Below are 25,612 nucleotides of genomic sequence, written 5' to 3' on the forward strand. Positions count from 1 at the left end.
AGGAGAATTGATGTTTCAGGCATAAGTGCTTCATCAGGGTTCCTCTAGGAATTCCCGTGCAGGTCTTTGTTTAGCCTGTCCCACGATGGATGTATTGTCCCAGTCAAACTGGTGTCCCTCATTGCCTGGATACTAGCAATAGTTGGTGGTGTCCTTTGGTGGCTAGTTTCTGCTCGTATATCCTGGCGGATAGCAACTTGCCAGTTTGTCCGATGTAATGATTGTTGCTGTACTTGCAGTCTATTTTGTATATGACGTTAATTCTCCTGATTGTTGGTACAGGGTCCTTTAGATTCATCAAAAGCTGTTTAAGTGTTTCAAGACAAAGAAAAAAACTAGCTCTACAAGAAAAAACTGGACAATCTCACACACAGCAATAACACAGATAATTCAGAAGCTTGGATAAAAAAACCTGTCGGACTGACCACACTCGGACACGGAAAAGGCTGGCCTAGTATGAGAGGTGAACTTCAACCACAAGGACACGGACAAAAATGACTTCCTAGCAGCACAGGAATCTACCCTGAAACACACGGACTTACTAAAGAAATGTAACAAGCTATCAGACAGACAGTAGCACCAATACTAAGCAGAAAGGAGGAAACACCCTCAACACACAGGAAAGGAAAGCCCTGAAAGGACTTTGAAAAGACAGAAATATTGTAAACCTATTGGCAAAGGGCACATGACAGTCATTCCAAACAGAACACAATACATTGAAAAATCAAACCGCTACTCGCAGATACTGACACCTGCCAACAGGTGACAATGGACCCAACTCCACAGCTAGAAAACCATACTACAGCATCATGCAAGAAACTCCACAAGACAGGTGAAATTAACAAGACAGACCTCCAAACAATGAAACCTGGAGGATCCAACACACCCAGTTTCTACAGATTACCAAAGGTACACAAACCATGGGCCCCCCCTAGGACCCATAGTCTCACCTCCTGGCACACTGACATACAGACTAGCAAAGGAACTCCACCGTAAACTGAAATACCTTGTAGAAGACTCATGCCACTCCACCCAGGAATTCCTGAACATCATTAAAGACACCAAGGTAGAGGACAACAAGGTCATAGCTTCCTTTGATGTGACGGCTTTATTCACATCAATAAACATCACCCTGGCCGAAGAAACACTGGCTGCACTACTAGATGAACCAAGGATACAAACACCAGACAGCACCACATCCATCAACAAGGACACCATTTTCAAACTAGTAGACCTGCACCTCATAACCCACTTCACCTTCAATGATAAGATCTATCAATGGGACACCCATGAGATCACCAATATCAGGATTCTTGGGAGAAGCAGTTATGCAGAGGTTGGAACAAACAGCTCCACACTCCCCATACCCCCCGCCACAATCCAGTCCAAGCTTTGAGTCTGCTATGTAGATGACACCTTTGTCATTACAAAACAACAAATTAGAGGAAACCCACAAAAACAAACAACATGCTTACTGGTATAAAGTTCACCAAAAAAAGAGAACAGCAGCAGACTCCCCTTCTTAGATTTCACAGTAGAACGAAAAGCCAACTGACAGCTACAGACCAGCATCGACAGGAAAACAACACACACACAGACCAGACATTCAACTACAGGAAAAATCATCCCAACACCACATAAACGGAGCTGCATCAGGACATTATTTAAACAAGCCACAACACACTGCAACACCCAGGAACTATGAGAAGCCGAAGAAAAACACCTATACAATGTATTCAAGAACAACAGGTACCTGATAAGCTCAGCCCGCTGATTCTTACACAACAAGCCTAAAGAAGACAACACACCCAGAGACTCTAGCCACACTATCACACATTAAAAAAGAGGTAAAAACAATGACTGCAGATGCTGGAAACCAGATTCTGGATTAGTGGTGCTGGAAGAGCACAGCAGTTCAGGCAGCATCCAAGTACCACACGTTAAAGTCATCTCAGAGATGATGACCAGACTACTCCGACCCCTTGGCATCATTGTAGCCCACAAACCTATCAAAACACAAACAGGTATTGATGAATCTAAAGGATCCTATCCCAACAACCAGTAGATGAAAGTCATATTCAAAATACATTGGACAGACTGGCAGGAAACTAACCAAAAGACACCACCAGTTCAACTTGGACATCTATCCTGGGATAGGCTAAACAAAGACACACAAAGGAATTTCTAGAGGCTTGGCATTCAAACTGGAACTCCATCAATAAACATCAATCTGGAACCCATTTACCAACCTCTCAGAAAAAGAACCGGAAGTGATCATCACCTACCACAACAAACCAAGACACATAAGTGGAAAGAGAGACAGAACACCAGCACTTCACCAGAGGCTCACTGATTATGTTACCTAGCATGGTGACGAAACATCCGAGAACAAACCTTCCAGCTCAGCGAGCAAACTTACAACCTGCAAAAGAGGATTTCGTCAACATAAGGCCTAGAGAGTTATTTTGTCATATCTTACGAAAATCACCTCATTAACTACCTACCCTACTCCTAGAAAGTCCACAATGTCAAAGTCTAGCTCCATCTTAACATGGACCTTTCCCAGAACAGCTCATCACTCAGCAGATGTCCTAGAGTAGACCAGGATCCCCAACATTTACACCAACCTTTAAAGCCCATGGTGCATGCAGACAAACACTCAGTTGAGAGCTGCAATGCATACTTCCTGACATTTTCACCAGATACAGGAAACAGGAAAATCAGTGCCCCTCCTTGCGGGCAGAATCTTGCAGGTCCTGCTAGATAAGAGTGATGCAGAGAAAGAACTTCATCCTCCCTAGGACCAGCAGTGAACATTACAACACTTCACCGTGCCAGCCTGGTCCAGGGTTGCCACTTGGATTTAAAGCAATCTCAGTCGTTTGGACGGATGCACAGAAATGTAAGAAGGCGGCTAACTAACGTCCCCATTTCGCCAGCAAAAGTGTCACTTTTTTTTCTGATAGCTGACTCTCACTGCTACTCTACTCGCTTCTCACAGAGTCTCATGCTTTACCATGCTCACTGTAGCTCACATCTTCCCTCACTATCACACATTCCAACTCTCAAAACCACTAGCCCGGCACCCTCCACACTTCCTTTGGATACCTCCCAACTCCCAAAGTAACAACTGTGCCACTCACTTTCATTTCCCTTAATATCTACATATCTCTCATTCCAGGAGAGAAACAGCCCTCAGATGGAGAATAAGAGTTGTGACGGGTAGTGAGTTGCCCAACACATTCGGTTTCTCACCCCTTACATGAAAGGAACCCTAACTCTGACCACCTCCAAGCAGGTGACTGATAGTGTCCATGATCCTAAATGAAACCAAAAGCTGTTTGACTTACAGTGCTGGATCCCCCAATTTCCCTTTGACCTAAATGAAGCCAACTGATAACAATGGCAAGCTTTCTTTATGTCTGCGCTAAATGGCAAGCGAAAGATAATTAATATGAACATAGCATCTCGGTTTGACAAGGGAGGAAAAGTACAGAAGGCAAGGCAATGCAAAGCAGGGATGCTGTGAGCAAACTATTCTCCCTTTTGAACTGAACTCCCGATTCTTCTGAACTGAATTTAAAAACTAATGTATTTGTTTCATATTCTACTGCAAACTCAAAAATTAAAAAACTTGATCTATTAATGCCATATGGATAGAACAATAAATGTGGAAATGATAGAGTGTAGAAGGGGGCCATTCATCAAAGCTTATCCATGCTGACCCAAAGACACCCAAGATGCCCTTTCTAATCCAACCTTCCTGCACAAAGTCCATAGCCCTTCAGCTTACAGCTCTTTTAGGTGCAGATCCAGGTACTTTTTAAAGAGTTTAGGGTCTCGGCCTCTACCACCAATGCAGGCAGTGATTTCCAGAAAACCACCATCCCTCTGCCAAACACTTGAATACACTCTCACACTTGCTTGGAATGGATGCATATAGGTCACTATTTCATAGACTTTCTTGGCTTAAGTGAGTTGTGAGAAGATTTGTAGCTCAGGTTGACATTTTGGATGTAGGTTTGCTCACGGAGCTGGAGGGTCATTTCCAGATGTTTCGTTACCTTACTAGGTAACATCTTCAGTGGACCTCATGCGATGCAATGCTGAAAATTCCTGCTTTCTATTTATATGTTTGGGTTTCTTTGGGTTGGTGATGGCATTTCCTGTGGTGATGTTATTTGCTGTGGTGAAGTCACTTCCGGTTCCTTTTCTCAAGGGGTGGTAGATGGGGTCTAACTTGATGTATTTGTTGATAGAGTTCCGGTTGGAATACCATGCTTCTCGAAATTCCCATGCGTGTCATTGTTTAGCTTATCCTAGGATGGATGTATTGTTCCAGTCTAAGTAGTATCCCTTCCTCACCTGTATGTGAGGATACTAGTGAGAGCGGGTCGTGTCTTTTTGTGGCTAGTTGGTGTTCATGGGGATGTTCAAGGAAATGACATCACGAAACCCAAAGAAACCCAAACATATAAATAGAAAGCAGGAGTTTTCAGCATTACTTCGCGTGAGGTCCACTGAAGATGTTACCTAGTAAGGTAACGAAATGTCTGGAAATGAACCTTTCAGCTCAGCGAACAAACCTATATCCAATTTCTGGGCTGTTTTAAAAAAAAAGGACTCACGTGCGTCTGCCTCTATTTTATAATCCAATAACCCACATGTGTCTGCCTCTATTTTACAATCCAAACCCCAAAATAAAACGATTCAGACATTCCAATGGCCAGGTAGTCATTGGTTAGAGACAAAAAAAACTGCAGAGACTGTAATCCAAAACAGACAGGCAGGAAGCTGGAAGAACACAGCAGGCCAGGCAGCACCAAGAGGTGGAGAAGTCAACGATTCAGGCATAACTCTTCTTCAGAGCAGCACAAATTGGAGTTATCCATCAAGATTCTACTGAATCAGATACACTGAAGCCGACATCTCCACTGAGCCCCTGACAACCACTCCCCATCCAGGACCTGATATACCCCAATCCAACCTCACACACTAGCCTAAACTCCAGAGACCTGACATTCTCTGTTGTCATCTTCCCCAAACACTCTCGCTGACCTGGCATCCTACATATCTATCACTGACCTGGCACTCAATCCTCTTAACCAACTGCCACACCAACCCCTGACTTGCCTTATGTACTTACCCCTTCACAGTAACTATCATCGCATCTGACTGTGCTACTGGATCTCAGAACATAACATATTGACTGCTGCAAAAAAAAAGAGGAGTGTGGCTCAACTTCCCTGAATATCCTGTACTACAGGGGATCTATGCTGATTTCAGTTACACTTCACATTTCTGAAGCAACTGGGATCAGAACTCCTGGCTAGGAATGCAGAGCTCAGCAAAAAAGAAAGAAAAATGAATAAAGGGGCAATCTGATTGAGATGACCACTCCTGAGATAATATTATAACATCCATGAGGACTGAAGTGAAAACTGAAGCAGTTTTTTCAATTAATAAACAAGTACCTTCAGTAAAGGGAACTTAACTCATCATAAACTGAGTAACACAGCTCGATATTCTTAGAACTTGAAATATCTTAGATGATGTAATAAAATAATGCACACATTTAAATTCTCTTCTTCCTTAAAACATGACTGCTGTTTATTGTACAATGCTGAAATTAAATTGTTGATAAAGTTCTGTCACTAAACAATTCTTGAAACCATCCCTCGTTTGAATTGCCAGCTAGCCTGATTATCATGAGTAAATCAGCCAGCCCAAAACCTGGAAGCAAGTAAACTGCTCACGTAAGGGTTGAAAAGATTTTGAAAATGTTAACATCCAACCTACCACTAAACACTTTACTATAATGCAGTTAGAATTCAGCATAGTGACTGAGCATTTGGACAAGTATCATGATGTGTGAAGATTAGATCATATTGAACAAATCTAGTTCAATTTTATAAAAGTGTCCAGTATTGTAGTTCAGGAGTGTCAATATTGCTATATATATGGAGATTTTGGAGGCATTTAATTATATTTATTAGAAAAACAGAGGTGGCCTTGTGACATGGTTTAAGAATTATTGGGAGGAAGAAGGTAAAATAGGGACAAACTGAATGTTCTCTAATTATTAAGATCTAACATTTCCAGTAATTTAATATAAAATGTTGCCTTGACAAATGTGTTTCATTATATAGTATTTTTCTCAACCTCTGGGTGTCCCAAAGCTCAGCATGTCACAGTCATTCACAGGCTTTCATGGTGCTTTTGAAATGTAGTCACTGCTGTAATAGGAGAAATGTGACAACCAATTCACATACAACAGGCTTCAAAAGCAGTAAGGTGATAATGATCAGCTTTTTAAAGAAGTGTTGATGGAGTGATAAATATTTGCCAAGTTGACAGGGTTAATTCCCTTGCTCTTTTTCAAAATCATGTCATGGAATCTTTGACCTTGTACATTCTGCACTCCACTGACAAACCTGTATATTTTTTTACACAGTAAGTTACCACTGCTCATTGACGTTGCACAGCTTGCTACTGCTCCTCTCCTTCCTACAATCAAGCGCCCCGGGTCAACACTCATTGAGTCTTTTGATTTTCCAAAACACAATAAATTTTTTTGCAGGAATCAAAACTTTGTGATGCTAATTTATGCAAATACTTATAGTGTCCCATTAAATATTGCTTTAGATTGTAAATATGAAACCAATCCTACCATCGCATCTCAAAATGGATTTTGGGTTGTTATGTCATTACCAAAAGCAAATTTTAATAAGTTTCCCACCTTACTAAATCAAAAACTGTGATTTTTACTCTCTCACCCTGCTTAGCAGAAATGTTATTCTTAATTGGAACAGTAGTGAAGTGCTATAATCATTTGCAGCGTTCCCATTTCAAAATGAAAAACAAAGATAATCAACTGGTGCCAGCCTTGCATTTAGCAGTCCAATTAACAGAAGCCTTAGAAGTCACAAATGCCTAGTAGTTATTTCCAGATACAAGTTCTACACACTACTATAGAACTTTGCACAATTTTGCTACAAGCAATATGAAAGAAACCTTGCTCTACTGGAAGTTATTGTGGACTGTTTTGTGTTCGAACACCATATGATTTGAATCAGAATCTTTATGGTGTGGAAATGGGCCATTTGGCCCGTTGAATCCATATCAGCCCTCCAAACAGCATCCACTCAGACCCATCCCCTACCTTATCCCTGTAACTCTTTATTTCCCATGGCTAACCACTTAGCCTGCACATCCCTGGGCACTAGGGGGCAATTTAGCATGGCCAATTCACCTAACCTGCCATCTTTGGACTGTGGGAAGAAACCAGAACACCTGAAAGAAACCCACGTAAACATGGAGAAAGTGTGCAAACTCCACACAGATTTAATAGATGAAACTAATTTTATCAGAATTCTTTGAGTACCTTCAAAAGGAGTTTTCTGATTTCAATTAAAGTTAAATGGGATTCCTTATTTAAACTATCAATTTTAAATGAGGGACACCATTAGTATTGATAACAATAGAAATAATATTTTTATGAATGCAATCATGTAAGGTATTTGCAAGCAAACTCTCATTGATGTCCAAGACCTTTTGATGTCCAAAACAAAGCCTCAAACCATAAAGTAAAATTAAGTAGTAATTGCCAAAATAAACCTTTCATTACAGAGGAAACAAAACAGCAACAACCTGGTAATCTTCCATATCATGTAATCAAAGACCCGGGTTCAATTCCCACCTCGGACTACTGTCTGTGTGGGTTTCCTCTGGGTGCTCCAGTTTCCTCCCACAGTCCAAAGATGTGCAGGTAAGGTGAATTGGCCATGCTAAATTGCCCGTAGTGTTAAGTAAGGGGTAAATATAAGGGTCTGGGTGGGTTGCACTTCGGTGGGTCGGTGTGGACTTGTTGGGCCGAAGGGCCTGTTTCCACACTATAATGTGATCTAATCTAATCTAATCCAAAATACACACCATTTGGCACTAATATTTTCCCTTTTCTGTCAAAGTATAGAAGCGTAGATCCCATCTTTCAAAAAAAGATAGGCTAAATTTTGTAATTTAACACCTGTGATTCTAATCTTACCCATACAGATTATGTCAGGGTCTCATTAACCTTAAAATTAAGGAGGCATCTTATCAGATAACAGAGCATTTCAGAAGATAGATGGCAATTTAAAAGAATGAATTGAACAGCATTACAATAGTGAACAGAGTGGTCAAACGAAACTGGATGATGAAGGGTAACTTTTAAAACATATACATGACTTAGACAACCACATATAGTCTACAGTATCTCAGTTTGCAAATTACATAACAAATTAAACCAAAGATTTGAACAGGATTGGTTAAAAGGTAGCAATGATAAATAGAGCTTTAACATATACTTCTTTGACTTCACAGTTGTATAAAAGAATGCGTATTACCTATAATATGACTATTACCTATAATAGTGTGCTTAAGGTCTCCCATAGAGTCTAAGAAGACTGAAACACATGGGATAGTAGGTAATTTATTGGCATCAATTAATATTGGTTAACAGACAGAAAACAGAGAGTAGCAATAAATAGGATATTTTCACACTGGCAGGCTGTGACACGTGGGGTACTGTAAAGATCAGTACCCTAGGGCCTCGCTGTTCACAATATATACCAATGCCTTAGGCACAGGGACTAAATGCAAGATTTCCAAATTTGCTGTCGATATAAAGCTAAGTTGAAATCTGAGTTGAGAGGTAGATTTGGGTAGGCTTAGTGAATGAGCAATAACAGGGCAGATCAATGATGATGTGGACAAATGTTAGGCCATCCACTTCATTAGGAGAATCAGATGCACAGTGTATTTCTTAAATGGTAGGAGATTGGGAAGTGTAAACATACAAAAGGACCTAGGTGTCCATGTCAATAATTCACTGAAGGCTAATATGCAGTTGCAGTGAGCTATTAGCAAAGCTAATGGAATGTTAGCCTTTATCACAAGATGATTTGATTAGAAGTGTATTGAGGTCATACTTTTATTGTACTGGAGCGTGATTAGACTGCACCCAGAGTAGTGTGCGCAGTTTTGGTCTCCTCAAAGGAAAGATATTATTGCCATAGATGAAGCACAAAGGTTCACCCACTTAGTATTATAGAACTTCAATATTGCTTAAAGAAGAGATGATGCTGAAGTTTTTCCATACGCACTCTTCAGAAAATGCTAGATTGCCAAATTTCAAAATTATCACAAAAGGTGATGCTACAGGAGAAATCTCTGCTGACTGGTTGACATGTTGACTAAATTGGCCACGGTATTATCATGGAGAAAGCAATAGAGAGCTATCAGCTCACCAAGCTCCTAGAAATTCAACAAAGGAGAAAGGCTTGAACATGTCCCATTTGTCTGTGAGGAATGAGATCTCTGCAAATAAACATGCCACTATTAACAAGTATACATAAGCCATTCTATGAACTAGACTGATCACCTTAAATTATATTTTCGTATTGATGTTAGCACAACCAGAATTGTTCAGCAAGTGCTGCTTAATCATGAGATCACATCCAAAGTCGAACTTTCATTTTGCATTTGGAAGCTGAGAATAGTTGAATATAGTCTGTATTCTGCTTGTTACAAATAACCAATTTGATATTTGACTCAACAAATCAGTGGGATATGCAGCCCAACTACCTGAAAAAACACAGGTATCAAAAATTCATTTGCTGAAATTCACCTTTGAATTGAAGCAGTCAAATATATTCCCTTTCTTTGACATGCTAATTGAGAAACCTGCTAATGGGTTCTCTGCTGTTGTGTACCGCAAGCCTATCTTCATCATACCAGTCAATACAGATATTAGGATTCATGTAGCTACACAGCTTTAACATTGATCTTATAAGAAATCTGTTCAAAAGGGCCTTGGCCATTTGCACACCTTGCAAGCTTGACATAAAAATGATTTGGAGCTTTCCTTTATGATAACATCGATCCGGTTGAAGTCATCATCTGCTGCGAATTGTGCATATACTCAAATGGTCTGAAGACCGCCACTTGTACAGCTAAAAAGTGCCCAAACTATCTCAAATTATCTTGGAAAAGCAAACTCTCTCAAATATCATAACTCAGTAGATAAAGCGCAAGAAATCAAGTCTCACTATTCCTGGAATTGTTACCAAAAAGACAATTTGATTAATCATTGACTTGCCCAATTTTACATGCCTGTCTAAATTCAGATTAAGAAACAAAGCTCGCCAACTCTTGCCATAAAACAAGAAAATAACTACTTATTGTAATCAAACACTTCTTTCAAGCAATGGTAAAACAATAAAAAGTTAAATTGCTAATTTATCAATGTTAAACTTAAATCTCTACCCCTTCTTAGAATTCCCATGTACATACAAACAAACAATGACAAGGTAGAGATTTGAAAGAGCACAACTGAGTGAGGGGTTCTTTTGATACAGAATGATCAAGTGAACAGGCAAGAGGGGTTCAATAGAACGCAAACCAATGGAAAGGGTTTGAGAGAGAGATGAAGCGAAAGGGGGTCAAGAGAGCACAAGCAAGTACGGGGTTTGACAGAGACAGCGAGGTGTGGTTCAAGAGTGAGCACAAGGGGAATTCGAGAGGGAGCGAGGGGGCAGTTCAAGAGACAGAACAAGGGCAAGTTTGAGAGAGAGTGAGGAGGAGTTAGAAAGACAGAGCTGGGGGGGGGGGGGGGGGGGTGTGTGTGGTTCGAGAAAGAGTCAGCTGAGTGGGGGTGTTTGAGAGAGAGAAAGAACCAGGGGTAGGGTTCGAGAACATGAACTGGGCGGGGGGGTACCAGAGACCGTGAGATAGAGCGATAGTGAGAGCACAAGGGGTGACTCAGGAGGAGGAAAAGGAAAAGGAAAAGGAGGACAAAAGGAAAAGGAAAAGGAAGGAAGGGAGAGTTAGTTAGAATGAGAGCAGGGGGAAATCGAAGGGTTGAAATCAAGGGGGGGGGGGTGGTCAAGAGAGAGCGAGAGGGGAAATCAAGAGAGCACGAGTGATGGGGCCACTCTAGAAAGAGACAGGGGATTCGAGTGTGAGCGGGGGCGGGGGGGGGGGGGGGTTTCAAGCAGCAAGGGAAATTTAAGAGAGAGAGTGGGGGATTCAAGAGAATGTGAGTGAGCAAGAATGCAAGTTCGAGTGAGTGAGAGGGGGTGTTTGAGCGAGTAAGAGCGCCATATGTTTTATTTTTACAGTGTGGATATTTCTGCTGTATTGTCCACACACACAAGGCTGCAGCCACCTGCCCAGGAACCAACCAAGTGATTGATACCACAATGAGCTGTCCTGAGACCACAACAACTGATTCCAACTGAAATGCCAATCAACAGACTCTCTCGGGGCAAAACTGTTCTGAACACACAAAAGGTGATGCCATTCTATCTAGAATTTTCCTAAAATGCTTGAATAAGGCCATATCATAGATATAACTTACAATTTATCCTAGCAACGTGTTCTTAAAATTGTTAACATCCTCTTACAGTTTACTTGGTTTAAAGCAGTATCATTTCCCATTTTAATGATCTTTATACAAGTTAAACAAGTTATTTCAGAGCACTACTATGCAGTGGCTTACAAGAGGAGTATTTCCTGCCAGGAGGATGTTGCTATCAAGCCAAAAGATGTCTCGTCTAACACAGAATTACCACATAAATTTCAGTGCCAATGTAATACCAGGCACATAGGCATATACCGTAGTATTGACTGATGAATCAAACAGCATGTTCTTTGGGTTGTTCATAATAGACAAAGTGCTGACTGCACTATACCAGTCAACATTTGCAAAACGTAAGGCTAAATACCTACTATTAGGTGATTCTATGATTGGCTGCATTTGATGAACAATCTAGACAGTACAACAACTACACTAACAACCAATTTAAAATAATCAGTCAAGTATTGCTGAAAAAAGCAAAGATAAGTCAGGCTATCAAAGCTTTTATATTGCACACAATAATAATGCAAAATTTCAAAGGAAACAATATTTATGATTTAAGGGAATACTTTTGTCCAGCAAGTGAACTCTGATCAGTCAAAGCGCTGTCATAGAAAATGCACAAGAGAACAATTGTCTCCATGCCAAAGATGCAACACCTAGACATTATTTTTTACTCTTTTTGCAGAGCCTAAATCGCAGATAAATAACTCATGTAGCATGTGACATTCAGTGTCTGTGCAATGCAAGGTATGTAGACCATATGCCCTAGTGACTTCTATAAAATGACTCAGATAAAACAGTACATCTCTTAAATTGTTTGCAATAGGCAAAGGACAGATTACGCTTCACTAGTCCATGCTTGAAAAGTTCTGATCATAATGTCTAACATTAAAGATGCTTCCTCAATTGGACAGCATTTGCTAGATAATCTGGCATACACCAGGAATTATACTAACAACCAACCTAAAGTTAGTCAGTTGGGTTCACAATCATTTACACATAATGATTGTGTAATCTACATTTGTGGGGAATTTGTCTACTGCAGGAAAAAGGAATATGCCTAAGCATTACATTTTTTTACATCAAAAGGATCTGAGAGACAATACTGCCCTTATTTTCCATAGCAATGTCTTGAATTCTTGGGAAAAGCAGTTACCATACCACACTGTGATACATCCGGATTGAATGCTTTCTATGGTGGATCTATATAAAAAAAATCTAATTGCCTTTATGGACATGTTGAATTTCTTTAGCCCCCGAGGAAATAGAAGCTTTCTTGACCGTAGTCTCCATGTGGATGGACCAGGATAGATTGTTGGTGATTGTCAACCCCAAGAACTTGATGCTCTCAACCATATTCACCTCAGCACCACTGACGCAAATCAGGGTACGCCCTCCACTCTACTTGCTGAAATCAATGATCAGCCATTTTACTCACATTGATGAACAGATTGTTATCTTTTCATCATGCCACTAACCACTCACTCATACTCCTTCCTATACTCTGCTTTGTTGTTGAGATCAGAGCTGCAACGGCGGTGTCATCAGCAAACTTGTAAATGGAGTTGTGCAAACTTTGGCCACATGGTTGAGAGTATATAAGGAGTACAGAAAGAGGCAGAGTATCTAGTCTTGCGAGGCACCAGTGTTGAGGATTATCACTTGTCCTTATTGACTGTTGTCTATAGTATAGAAAGTTGAGAGTCCAGTTACAGAGTGGGGAGCAAAGACCTAGGTCCCCACTCTTTGTCTTGAATTGAAGGTGACGCTGTAGTCAATATGTAGGAGCCTGACATAAGTTTCCTTGTTGTCCAGATGTTCCAAGGATGAATGTAGGGCCAGGGAGATGGCATCTGCCATGGGCCTGTTGCACTGGTAGGGGAATTGCAAGGGATAAAGGCAATCTGGGAGACTGACGTTGATGTGAGCCAATGACCAACCTCTCGAAGCATTTCATAATTACGGATGTCAGTCACCAGGCAGTGGTAATTGAAGCATGCTGAATGATTTGTCTTTGGCACTAAGATGATGGTGATCTTCTTAAAGCAAGTGAGGACTTCAGATCATCATAAAGAGGTTGAAGAAGTCTGCAAATACTCCCACTAGCTGGTCTGCTAAGGATCTGTGTGCACAGCTGGGGACTCTATCCAACCCAGTCGCTTTCCGTGGGTTCACTCTCAAGGCGGCCAATCTAGCATCTGCGGTTGTATCCGAGGCTATGGGTGCATTGGAGGCTGTTGGGAAAGGTGACATCCTTTCACTGCCCTTCTGTTCACAGCAAGCATAGAATAAATTGAGCTCATCAGGTAGGAGTGTACAGTGACTCTGCTCAACTTCATTTTGTAACCCATTGTGTTAAATAAGCCTTGCAATAAACAACAGGTGTCCATGTGGTTACCTTGGTGCTGCCTCTTAGCATCCCTGATGACCTTGCAAAGGTCATGCTTGGATTCCTGTATAGATCAGGGCTGCCCAACTTGAACACCTCAGATCTGGACTTCAGTACGGAGTAGATCTCCCAGTTTATCAATGGTTTCCTGTTTATGTATATATGTGTTTATAATTCAATTTGGGGATTCAAGACAAATCTTAATGAAATCTGAAAATGAACTGTAGCAAAGTGTCAAGTCATTTAAAAACAATGATTAGATGAATATGAATGTGAACTTGGTTCATAACATTACAAATCACAGGACGAGAAATTAGGTCATTCAGACCATCGAGTCTGCTTCACCTCCCAATCGTGGCTGATAATTTTCTCATAACCATTCTCCCACTTTCTTCCAGTAGCCTTTGATCCCCTTGATATTCAGGAACCTATCTATCTCAGTCTTAAATATACTCAATGATCTGGCCTTTACAGCCTACTATGGCAATGGATTCCTAGTTCAGAAGTCAAATATGTAATGATACATATTGGAGCCACAATTATAACCTGAGAGATGTTGAATGCTGTTGTGACTTCTTTGTCCAACCCAGTTCAACACCGGTACCTCCACATCATGGTAGCCAACATGAGTCACTTCCCTGAGGAGTATGAAAGAAAACTTAAGGAAATAGAGAAACTGGAAGTGAAAAGGGAATGAGTGAACAATTTCATGTTGTTTTCAATTTTCTGACAAGCACATTGAAACAAGATGCAGGATCGACACAATCCAAAGTACTATGGCTAGCTATTATATTATCTCTGTACATTAGTTTAGACGGCAGGATAGGCTTTCTTTTTACCAGATTAAATTTAATACAAATGAAAATATACAGTTTCTCTTGCTGCTATTGACAGTCAGAAAATGCCAATCTAAAAACACATTTCTTCACTGAAGGATTTGAATTTTATGAAACAGGCATACAAATGATTAGTTATGTAAAGCAAATTATATTGTACAGCTTCTATTGTACAGATTCTCAACATTAGAACCATTATATGAATGCTAATTTTAAATGATTTGCTTTAAATCACACAAGTATAAGTGTCATGTATACACGGAACAACCATTGCCATAGTTTTTGTTTCTCAGCAAATTAAAACGTCACAGTATCTAGGACCAGAAGGAAAGCACTACAGAATGGCAGGATGTAGGTCTATGTAGTTAATTCTCATTGAACACCCATGACATTTGGATAGTCCTGAAGAGAGAAATCTAGAGATCACATGAACACCTGCCACCCTTTCACATCTTCCAGTATTACAGAGGCCTCACATTCAGCTTTCCATCTTTAAGAACAGAGAATAATGAAAATAAATTGCAACATAAATTTACAATCATGTACATCTGATTTTCAATTTGCTTCAGTTTTTGAATATTAAGCACTTAGAAATATTTTAGAAATGAGTTTTGTATTTCCAGCTGAGGGGATGTCCAAATCAGCCACAAGTGCAGATAATAATGATTTCAAAACAATTAAAACTATGCTGCCCTAGAAAGCTCACTTTGTATATACATAACATTGAAACCAAGGCTTATTCACATTCATAACTTTAAGCCATTATATCTGCCTGCCCATGGTTTGGTAATTCGGCATATTTATCCAATAAACAACTAAACTGCACAATTCAGGAAGGTTTTGAGTTGAATTGCAGTTGATTCATTATCATTGGCCTCAGTGATTCATAATTAGTTTTGGCAGAGGAAGTGGCAACAGGATTCTCACATTTGATTGCCATACAAGAACCTCTGATGCAGGGTTAGAGGGGTTGGGTTAAGAGAAATAAATAACATTGCTCATCTTGTAAATGGTGTTAAGACCAGTCATAAATGAAAAATAATCAACAGAGTGCTCAGAGTGACAATCAACACGCAAACATATATAGAAAATAAATTAAATCAGGAGGTTTTAATCTTGATTTCGTTCACAGCAGTAAGTTGTAAATGATCACCAGTATTTCCAAATAGATTCAAACAGGATTTGTGAAAGAAATACACTATGGGAATTAAAGAAACATAGAATATAATTCCACTGGCTGTTAATGAACATGCCAAACCTTAAGCAGCAAAATAAAACAAAATCGTAGGGCACTTCCTGTAAGCAAATTAGTACGAAAAGCAATACATCTACTTTAAAAATCCACAAACGAGAACACCTTTAATTTAGAGCTATTTATCTGAATTAAGATCCTACCTTTTAACTGCTGATTAACTAGGCATGAACCGATGGCTAAAAGGATGTTGGATTGCCTTCTTCATCTCAGAGGCCAAATGCAACAAGTTATCCTTTTGCAATTTCCCTCCTTCAGTTTCAGTTGGGCATTTCAAAGAACTCCAAAGAAAAAGCATATAAATAGATCACAACAAACAGATATTGTACTCAACAGGTAAAACTTGAGGAAAGTGCTTTAAGTTTAGAAACTTGGAAGTTAAACCAGGAGTTACTGCAGTCTCTTCAGCTGAAAGCCTGCTCAGCCAGCTGCACACTGGCTGCAACCCCCTACAGCAGATGGTGTTCACACATTCTCTACAAGCTGAATTCCTATGTGACAGCCAATCAGCAAGGGCTTTTCAAGAGACTGCACTCAATAGCCCAGCGTCTTACAGACAACACTACAGCTTTTACCAAAACAAGATGAATAAGCTGTCGACAATGGGAAAGCATACAGACTGAAAGCTATTCCAGACAGAAAGTGGGATGTGCTTTTAAAATGGAGAATACATAAAAGATTAAGCACAAAAGAATATTGCAACATACAAATACATTATTAGTATTTGAAAAATCTTCAAACAAGCAACATGCAAAAAGTATCATTTAATTTGCATATAATGCAGAATGCAAATTTTTTTAGTAATAATCGATCGCAAGTAAACTTGTAAAAATTCTCAAACACAAATCAAATATGATAATTAACATAACTGTTAACAAGCATAGCATCCATTTTTTTTAATTTTTGTACAAATCAGATAATCAACTTTAAGTAAGCATATCCCATGTGTATTTGTTGGTGCTAACTACCCAAAAATATGTACTATAGCCAAAAATCAACATTTCAATTTATTTTTGAAATATAAAAATCAAAGTCCAAACTGAATTTGAAGCAATTGTGTTTTGTAATTATTAAGCATTTTGTACTCTGAGAATTCTATAATTTCATCCAACCCACATCCCACATTTCTCTCCTCACCCCTGCCCTCTCAAAACAACCAGAGGGTCTATTGGTCCATACTTTCCACCTTACTAACCTCCACATCCAAAAGATCCAAACTACCATTTCCACCACCAGATACATATCCCCTTCTGCTTCCTTGTCAGTGTTCCACAGGGACCATTCCTTCCAGGACACTGTGGTCCACTCCTCCACACCCAACACCTCCCCATACTCCCACAGCATCTTCCTATGTAACCACAGAAGATGCAACATTTGCCAGTTTGCTTCCTCCCTCCTCACTATCCAAACGAAGCAGCAATATACCTGCAATTCATTCAATGTAGTCAACTGTATGCAGTGCTAACAATGCAGTCTCCTCTACATTGGGGAAATGAAATGCAGACTGAGAGAATGCTTTGCAGAACACCTACATTCTGTACATAAAAATGGCCCCGAGCTTTCAGTTGCCTGCCACCTCAATATACCGCTGTGTGCACACGCCAACATTTCTGTTTCAGGCTCACTGCAGTGCTCCAGCAAGACTCAATTCAAGCTGGACAAAGAACATCTCATCTTTCACTCGGGCACCTTTACAAACTAAAGGACTCAGTATCAAGTTTAACAATTTTAAAACATGAACACCTCCTTCCATATTTATACCCACCCCTACACTCCCAAACTTGTTCTGAAATAGGTTGCATTTAGCACAGCTGAAAGACATTTTTACATTCTCATGGTCCCCAGTATACCCATCTAGCTTCTCGGTTTCCCTAGCTTACTATCAAACAACCCCACCGTATGCTTTTTGATCATCTCGCTTTCTCTTGACTCCTTCACCACCTACAACACAATTGCTTCAAATTCAGTTTGGACTTTGATTTTTATATTTCAAAAATAAATTGAAATGTTGATTTTTTCCACTCACTCCTCCCCCCACCTCACATCATAAGCATCAATACCAACTTTTCCTACCTGCTTTCAGTTCTGAAGCAGGGTCACTGAACTCTAAACATTATGGCCAGGCTTACACACATTTTGGTGGTTTAACAACATTAAGAACCAACTAAAATGGAGGTGATTTCAGTCAGCTTCAGCTATCTATATTGGTTTCACTTTCAATTTATTTATTTTTTCACTTTAATTTTTGCCTTTTCTCTCGGATTTCCTTTATTTTTGCTTTATGCTATTCCCTTTCTCACCTTTATCCCCTTAAGAAAGCTGATTTAAAAGCCAAAACCTTGGTGATATAATATTGTAAGCTTGTAGTTGCAAATTTCAGTGACTAGTTGATGTTCATACCAAATCAAGATAGATGGCTTCTCTCTTGCACCAAATTAGAGACAGAAAATGGCAAAACCGACTGCCATTTGCACATTTAAGTCTTGGAACAATGGTTTCAAGTATTTTTTAAAAAGCAATAATTAGCTTTCAACAGGGCTTTGGAGCAGTACTGTCAGAATTATTAAACAGCTGTTTTCTTTAATCCTAACTACAGACACCCAGTATTTCTTTTGAGAGGGATGGGATCGAGGGATGGAGTTTTCAGTACATTTACTTCACAATCAGGAATTTCTTCTAACTTGAAAGTTACATTGTAATCAGAAAAGAATTTGCTCCATCATCTTTACTCACAGAGACTGATAATGCTGAATAACCACTATTTTTGATATCCAGGGCTGTTGCCCATTCGAACTTCAATTAGTTTTTAAAATGATCTACCATCAAGTTCTTAGAGTCTTCTTTATAATGGTCACTACTACTTACTGTGCGCATTTTCCTTCCAGTAAGGTATCACTACCGGGTGTGACAATACGTTCTTGTAAAACAAAAACTTAAACATGGGCAATGTGGTACTGATTACTACAGCTTATTGTTATGTACATATATTTGATTCACAGGCACACAGGTGCTGGATTAGTATTAATAAATTTGGTTGGAAAGAGCTGCATGCTTCAAATGGCCCAGCTAAGATGGAGTCTGAGAAATTTATACCCTCGGGTCAAATGCTATAATCATGACAGATGTGTATGTTGACATACTAAGTGTGAGACATAACACTGCATTCAAGCAATACTGAAACAAAACAAAAAACAACAGCCAAGTGTAGAAAGACAATCTCCATAGATTTTATTTTGGTATACAGTACAAAGTTCTTCCTTTACATGCCATCAAGTCTTTTCTCTGTACTGTTGCTACTCCCTGAAATTTTCAGGAATTATCTTGCAATAATGACAACCTGGTGTTATATTTTCAATACTGTGAGTGACAATGAGAGAAAACTGACCATATCACTTTCTAGATTATGAATTTCTCTTATGGCTACTCTACACTATCAAAGTCAAAAAATTAGAGCAAAAACAAGAATCATCTTCTCAACTCATCTATTTTACATCAAAGCCTTGCTTAACCTCTAACCCTTTTGCAATCACAAACCAAGTTTTCAATTTACCACTGCATAAATTAGAGATACACCTTTCTAAGATTCAGTGAGACTATTGGTTTGTTTTGGTGGGTTTCCTCAGTGCTCAGGTTTCCTCCCACAGACCAAAAATGTGCAGGTTAGGTGAACTGGCCATGCGAAATTGCCTGTAGTGTTAGGTGAAGGGGTAAATGTAGGGGAATGGGTTCTTCGGAGGATCGGTATAGGTTGTTAGGCTGAAGGGCCTGTTCCAACACTAAATAATCTAATCTAATCTACATATTAAAATGGAAATACAGAATTCTTACTTTAATAAATACTCAAATACAAAGCAAAAATATTTTACAGTAGCAATCAATTCACAATTTTTTTTTAAAAGGGCAATTACTTCTCTGCATAGACGGAAATACATCTGACATAAATTTAAAAATTGCTAAGAGATACTACACAAAGATACACAACACAGCACCATAGATAATAATTACCTGCAGTAATCGCAGCTAACATTCTTACAGATAGCAGTTCATTTTAAGTCCATTACCAAGAACTGTTTACAGCAGGGATCAAGAAAGTGCACTGATCCTAACTAGTTATTTTAGTAAAGTCATATAGCTAGCCTCAAACTCCAACCTAGGATTAGGGAGAGGAAAGACTGGTGTTGGTGAAAAGGTGGGTTGGGTTCAGAGTGATGCCTCTTACAATCTGATAATGGCAAATGTCAGGACTAACATCCATAATGGCTCCTTAGGTAAAGGTTCAAATGAGGGAGGGAAGGCAAAAGAAAACTCATGTTTGATACTGTACTTCCTGAAGGCAGAACCAAGACAAGTGGCTGTTGAAAAATGATGCTGAAGTAGTAGTAATGGGGAACAAAGAAATGGCTGAGAAACTGAATAAGTACTTTGCGTTAGTCTTCATGGTGGAAGACACAAGTAATAGCCCAAAAATTCAAGAGAGTCAGAGGCCAGAAGTGACTACGGTACCCAACACCAAGAAGAAGGTGCTAAAAAAACTGGAAGGACCGAAGGTGAATAAATCAATCATCTGGACCAGATAGATTACACCCCAGAGTTCTGAAGGAGACAGTAGAGGCATTAGTGATGATCTTTCGGGAATCACTGGAGTCAGGGAGGGTCCCAGAGAATCACTAATGTAACCCCCCATTTAAGAATGGGGTAAGGAAAAAGACAAAATTACACGCAGATTAGCCTAACCTTGGTTATTGGCAAGATCCTGGAATCCATTGTGAAGGATGAGATTTCTGAATACTTGGAAGTACATGGTAAAATAGGGCAAAGTCAGCATGGTCTCATCAAGGGGAGGTCATGCCTGACAAATCTGCTAGAATTCTTCGAAAAGGTAACAATCAGGTTAGACCAAGGAAAGCCAACAGATGTTATCTACCTGGACTTTAAGAAGACCTTTGACAAGATACTGCACAGGAAGCTGCTGAGTAAGATGAGGGTCCGTGGTGTTAGAGGCAAGGTACTAGCATGAATGGAAGATGGGCTGTCTGGCAGAAATCAGAGAGTGAGGATAAAAGGTCCTTCTCAGAATGGCAGCTGGTGACTAGTGGTGTTCCGCAAGGCTCAGTTTTGGGACCACACTTTTAATTTTATACATTAATGATCGGGATGGAAGAACTGGGGGCATTCTGGCTAAGTTTGCAAATGGTACAAAGATGGGTGGAGGGGCAGAGGGACTGCAGAAAGATTTAGACAGGTTAGGAGAGTGGGCAAAGAAGTGGCAGATGGAATACAAGGTGGGAAAGTGTAAGCTTCTGCACTTTGGTAGGAAGAAGAGGCATAGACTATTTTCTAAATGAGGAGAAAATTCAGAAATCTGAAGTGCAAAGGGACTTGGGAGTTTTAGTCCAGGATTCTCCTAAGATGAACAATAGACAATAGGTGCAGGAGTAGGCCATTCAGCCCTTCAAACCTGCACCGCCATTCAATATGATCATGGCTGATTATTCCTAATCATTATTCTCTTCCTGCCTTACCTCCATAACCCTTGATTCCACTATCCTTGAGAGCACTGTCCAACTCTTTCTTAAATGAATCCAGAGACTGGGCCTCCACTGCCCTCTGGGGCAGAGCATTCCACACAGCCACCACTCTCTGGGTGAAGAAGTTTCTCCTCATCTCTGTCCTAAATGGTCTACCCGGTAATTTTAAGCTGTGTCCTCTAGTTCGGCACTCACCCATCAGAGGAAACATGTTTCCTGCTGCCAGAGTGTCCAATCCTTTCATAATCTTATAAACTTGCAGGTTGAGTCAGTAGTTAGGAAGGCAAATACAATATCGGCATTTATTTTGATAGGACTAGAATATAAAAGCAGGGATGTACTTCTGAGGTTTTATAAGGCGCTGATCAGACCACATTTAGAGTACTGTGAGCAATTTTGGGCCCCATACCTCAGGGAGGATGTACTGGCCCTGGAGCGGGTCCAGAGGAGGTTCATGGGAACGATCTCAGGAAATGAAAGGCCAAACACATAGGGAATGTTTGAGGATTCTGGGACTATACTCGACAGAGCTAAGAAGGACGAGGGGGGAATCAAATTGAACCTTACAGAATACTGAACTGCATGGACAGACTGGACGTTGGGAAGATATTTCCATTGGTAGGAGAGACTAGGACCAGAGGGCACAGCCTTAGAGTAAAGGGAAGACTCTTTAGAACAGAGAGGAGATATTTCTTCAGCCAGAGTGATAAATCTATGGATTTCATTACCACAGAAGGCTGTGGAAGCCAGGTCACTGAATATACTTAAGACAGAGACAGATAGGTTCTGACAGTTGAAGGGATCAAGGGATACAGGGAAAACACAGGAGAATGGGGCTGAGAAACTTATCTGCCATGATTGAATGGTGGAGCAGACTCAATGGGCCAAATGGCTGAATTTCTGCTCCTATGTCTTATGGTCTAATAATTTCAAAAGTGACTGCATTCATGTAGTCTTGGAATGCAGTATAAAGTAGTTAAGTTAAAACTACAGGAAGTGGTGGAGGCTAGTACAATTGCAACATTTAAAAGGCATCTGGATGGGTGTATGAATAGGAAGTGTTTGGAGGGATATGGGCTGGGCGCTGGCAGCTAAGACTAGATTGGGTTGGGATATCTGGTCGGCATGGACAAGTTGGACTGAAGGGTCTGTTTCTGTGCTGTACATCCCTATGACTCTATAGTCAAACCAGGCTTTTCAATTGTATGCTAAATTTGGGGCCACATTGAAAACATTCACCTTCTTTTAGGACTAGTTCTGCAACTGTCATAACAAATGCCTGCATTTGCATAGTGTTGCTCAAACATTAATCAAGTGGTGAAAACTGCATAGAATATAAGAATTGGGAGGGGATGGGAAAGGAGAATAAGGTATACTTATTTGTTCCAAAGGTAGAAAACTGAAGAAAGAGGGGGAAAAAGCATGTACCTTCCATATAACCTTTAAATGCAGAACTGATTTTGAACCATTGCATGGAATTTGATTCATGAGCGGAAACCTAATGACTCAGAATTGGTAGCTGATATTGTATTCTACAAATTAAGCATGCACAGCACTTCTTTCCAAGGAGAATAGTAGACATTAATCTCAATAGAGTAATTGGCTGGAATTATAAATGCAACTTCTTTTACAAAAGGTTTTTTTATTATATATAGTTAGCTGGAATACTTCTAAGTGATTTACTCCCCTCAGCACTAAAGTTTTCTTTAAACGTTGAGAGGAAAAACATTGCATTAGCCACAATACCATTCCAGTTTAATCTGACATGGATACAAAACATCCAACAAAACTGCATCTGTGATTCAATAAAACCATAGTTCATAGGTATTACCTCCAGAAATTAGAGTTTTATAACAGAATTGCAGGTTACATAGAGTATCCTTGATGGGCCTTCCTCACTAGTCTTCTCTTCCAACAGACTTACTTTATACTTTTAACTTCAAACATAATCTAAATTTATCCAAATATTTTACTATTTTCGCAAACATAACATTTGGGAGGGTGTGCCCTTTAATTCAACATAAAAAGTAATGTGGTATAATTGCAGTGCAACACTGGAGATACAGTCATTACATTTAGCTTGTTAACCAGCAAAGGCATTTGAGAATTCCATTCACTGCCAAGTTAACTAACATTAATGGAATATTTTCTAACAAGTGTATTTTTTTTTCTTTAACGTTTTCATTGCAATGCAGAGCCACTATTTTAAAAATCAAATGTGGAAAATACTCCAATGAAATAAAAATATGAATAAGATTTCACTAGTGTGAGATACAAATGTATCGCTAAAAGGTAGCAACTCCTCAATATTGGAAAAAGAGTAGCCAGTCAGCAAACTGCAAAGAAAGCAGCAGGTACAATTATGAAAGATTGCATCTGCTCTTTAAATGCGACCATGCAATAGCAAAAGGCAAAATATAATATATTATTCTTTAGTTTTAGCTGGTTAGTATTTAAGATAAATTTAACACCATTGCAAAGTGATACTAATTCTTGCAACTTGCATGAAGTTGACGCACCGGCCCAATATGAAAAATAGAAAAAATTATTTTTTAAAATCAACACATCATTTCCAAACTGTGGAATCTTTATGTCATGAATATATCTGCAACAAAATAAAATGCAGTTTATGTACCAGGCTTTCCCCATAACCTTCATACTCTCCTTGAGAGTGACAGGATTGGGGGTGTCTACCGGTCATGAAGATGCCCACTGGCTGCTGTTTATTTAGTAACAATACTTCTACAGGCTCCATTCAGAAATCCAATGATAATTGAGTAAAGTGCCAACACATAAGTGTAGGCAATGGAGAAATTTTTAAAAATTTTTTTGTCTTGCCCTCTTTGAACAGTTATTTGAATATTTAATCTAGGCTCTTGTTCTCACAAAATAATCTCCTTCTACCAAGTGGATACCCAAGCTAAACATGCAGTCTTTTAATCCAGGTATTTCAACAGTGAAAACAGCAGGAAACAACAGAGACTACAACCCCCAATGATATTTACCCCTTTAGTACCAGCCTTGGTTGATTCAAAAGGAGCAAAGAGCTGGGAAAAAGAGTATGGCACTGAAGATCACTTTCCACATTTATAGATTTGCCAAAAAGAAGTGTGAGAGACATTATTTTGGAGCTACACGATTCTATAAGCTCATTGCACATTCTTGCGTGGGATCATCCCAATACCGACATAAAATTGCAATCATATACTTCAGTTAATCTTATAGGGCCACTAACTTTTGGAGAAAAATACCATTTCTCTTCCCTAATGTACCAAATCCAATAGCACTGATTAGGTAAATGTAGATTATATTTATATCTGTTTGATCTGATATAATTATCTGACATTTTCTTTCAAAGTGGCTGCACAGACTTCATTAATTTTCTGACATGCATTTCCTGGAAAAAATGAAAAAGATTAACTCTATCCTTTCATTAGCCAGTTAAGAAAAATGCTGGTAACTTTTACAGATGACATGTATTTTACGTGACACGTATTTCAAGACAAGACAGCTATTGAATTTGAATAGAAAGAGACAATATAGGAGTACAAGAACCTCTTTTCTGCCGCAACAATTACTTTGAAGAAAGCTAAAAATCACACAACACCAGGTTATAGTTAAACAGGCTTATTTGGAAGCACTAGCTTTTGGAGCGCTGCTCCTTAATCCACCTGGTGTTGTGCGATTTTTAATTTTGTACACCCCAGTCCAACACCTGAACCTCCACATCATTTGAAGAAAGCAGTTTAGTGCTATTTACATATACGGTCATCTTGTTTTTTATCCAACTTTTCCATTTCTGTACCTCTTTAATTCAAGGTTAAAGATAGCAGAGGAACATTATTTGAATTTTATGAAACGTTTGTGAAATTTGTAAATTTCTGATATTCTGAAACCCAGTTAAATGTAATGTTGGGTAGTAGGACTTTTCAAAGCTTCCGAGTCAGTAAAGGGATGCAGGAGGGCAGGAGTTCACTAAAGCAAATTCTTGGTTGCAATGTCTTTCGTTTCTCCCTCCTTCCTGATCAGTAGACCGACTTTGTTTCCAGCACCCTCACGTAGTGATCTCTCTCCATTCACTCTTCTTCACAATTATTAGTCAGTACCCTCCTGTACTAATCTACCATCAGCCCTGTGATCTCTCTTGGTTTCTCCATCCCTGTCAAGTGCCTGAATCACCCCCACCCTCCCTGATCTTTCCTGACA

General features: G+C 39.5%; 1 protein-coding gene across 5 annotated transcripts in view; it reads right to left on the minus strand.

The window, feature by feature from the left end:
* Positions 1 to 25,612, minus strand: part of LOC140469406 (disabled homolog 2-interacting protein-like) — a 705,419-nt gene that overhangs the window by 513,499 nt on the left and 166,308 nt on the right. The window contains exon 1 of one of the 5 annotated variants that reach the window (XM_072565894.1): positions 16,022 to 16,306. The exons of the other annotated variants lie outside the window; for them this stretch is intronic. The gene's annotated coding sequence lies outside the window, so the exon portion shown is untranslated. Of the gene's footprint in view, positions 1 to 16,021; positions 16,307 to 25,612 lie in introns of those variants that run through there. 5 annotated transcript variants of the gene reach the window in all.

The sequence above is a fragment of the Chiloscyllium punctatum genome, chromosome 49 (genome assembly GCF_047496795.1).
Source record: "Chiloscyllium punctatum isolate Juve2018m chromosome 49, sChiPun1.3, whole genome shotgun sequence".
In the NCBI taxonomy this organism is placed as follows: Eukaryota; Metazoa; Chordata; class Chondrichthyes; order Orectolobiformes; family Hemiscylliidae; genus Chiloscyllium; species Chiloscyllium punctatum.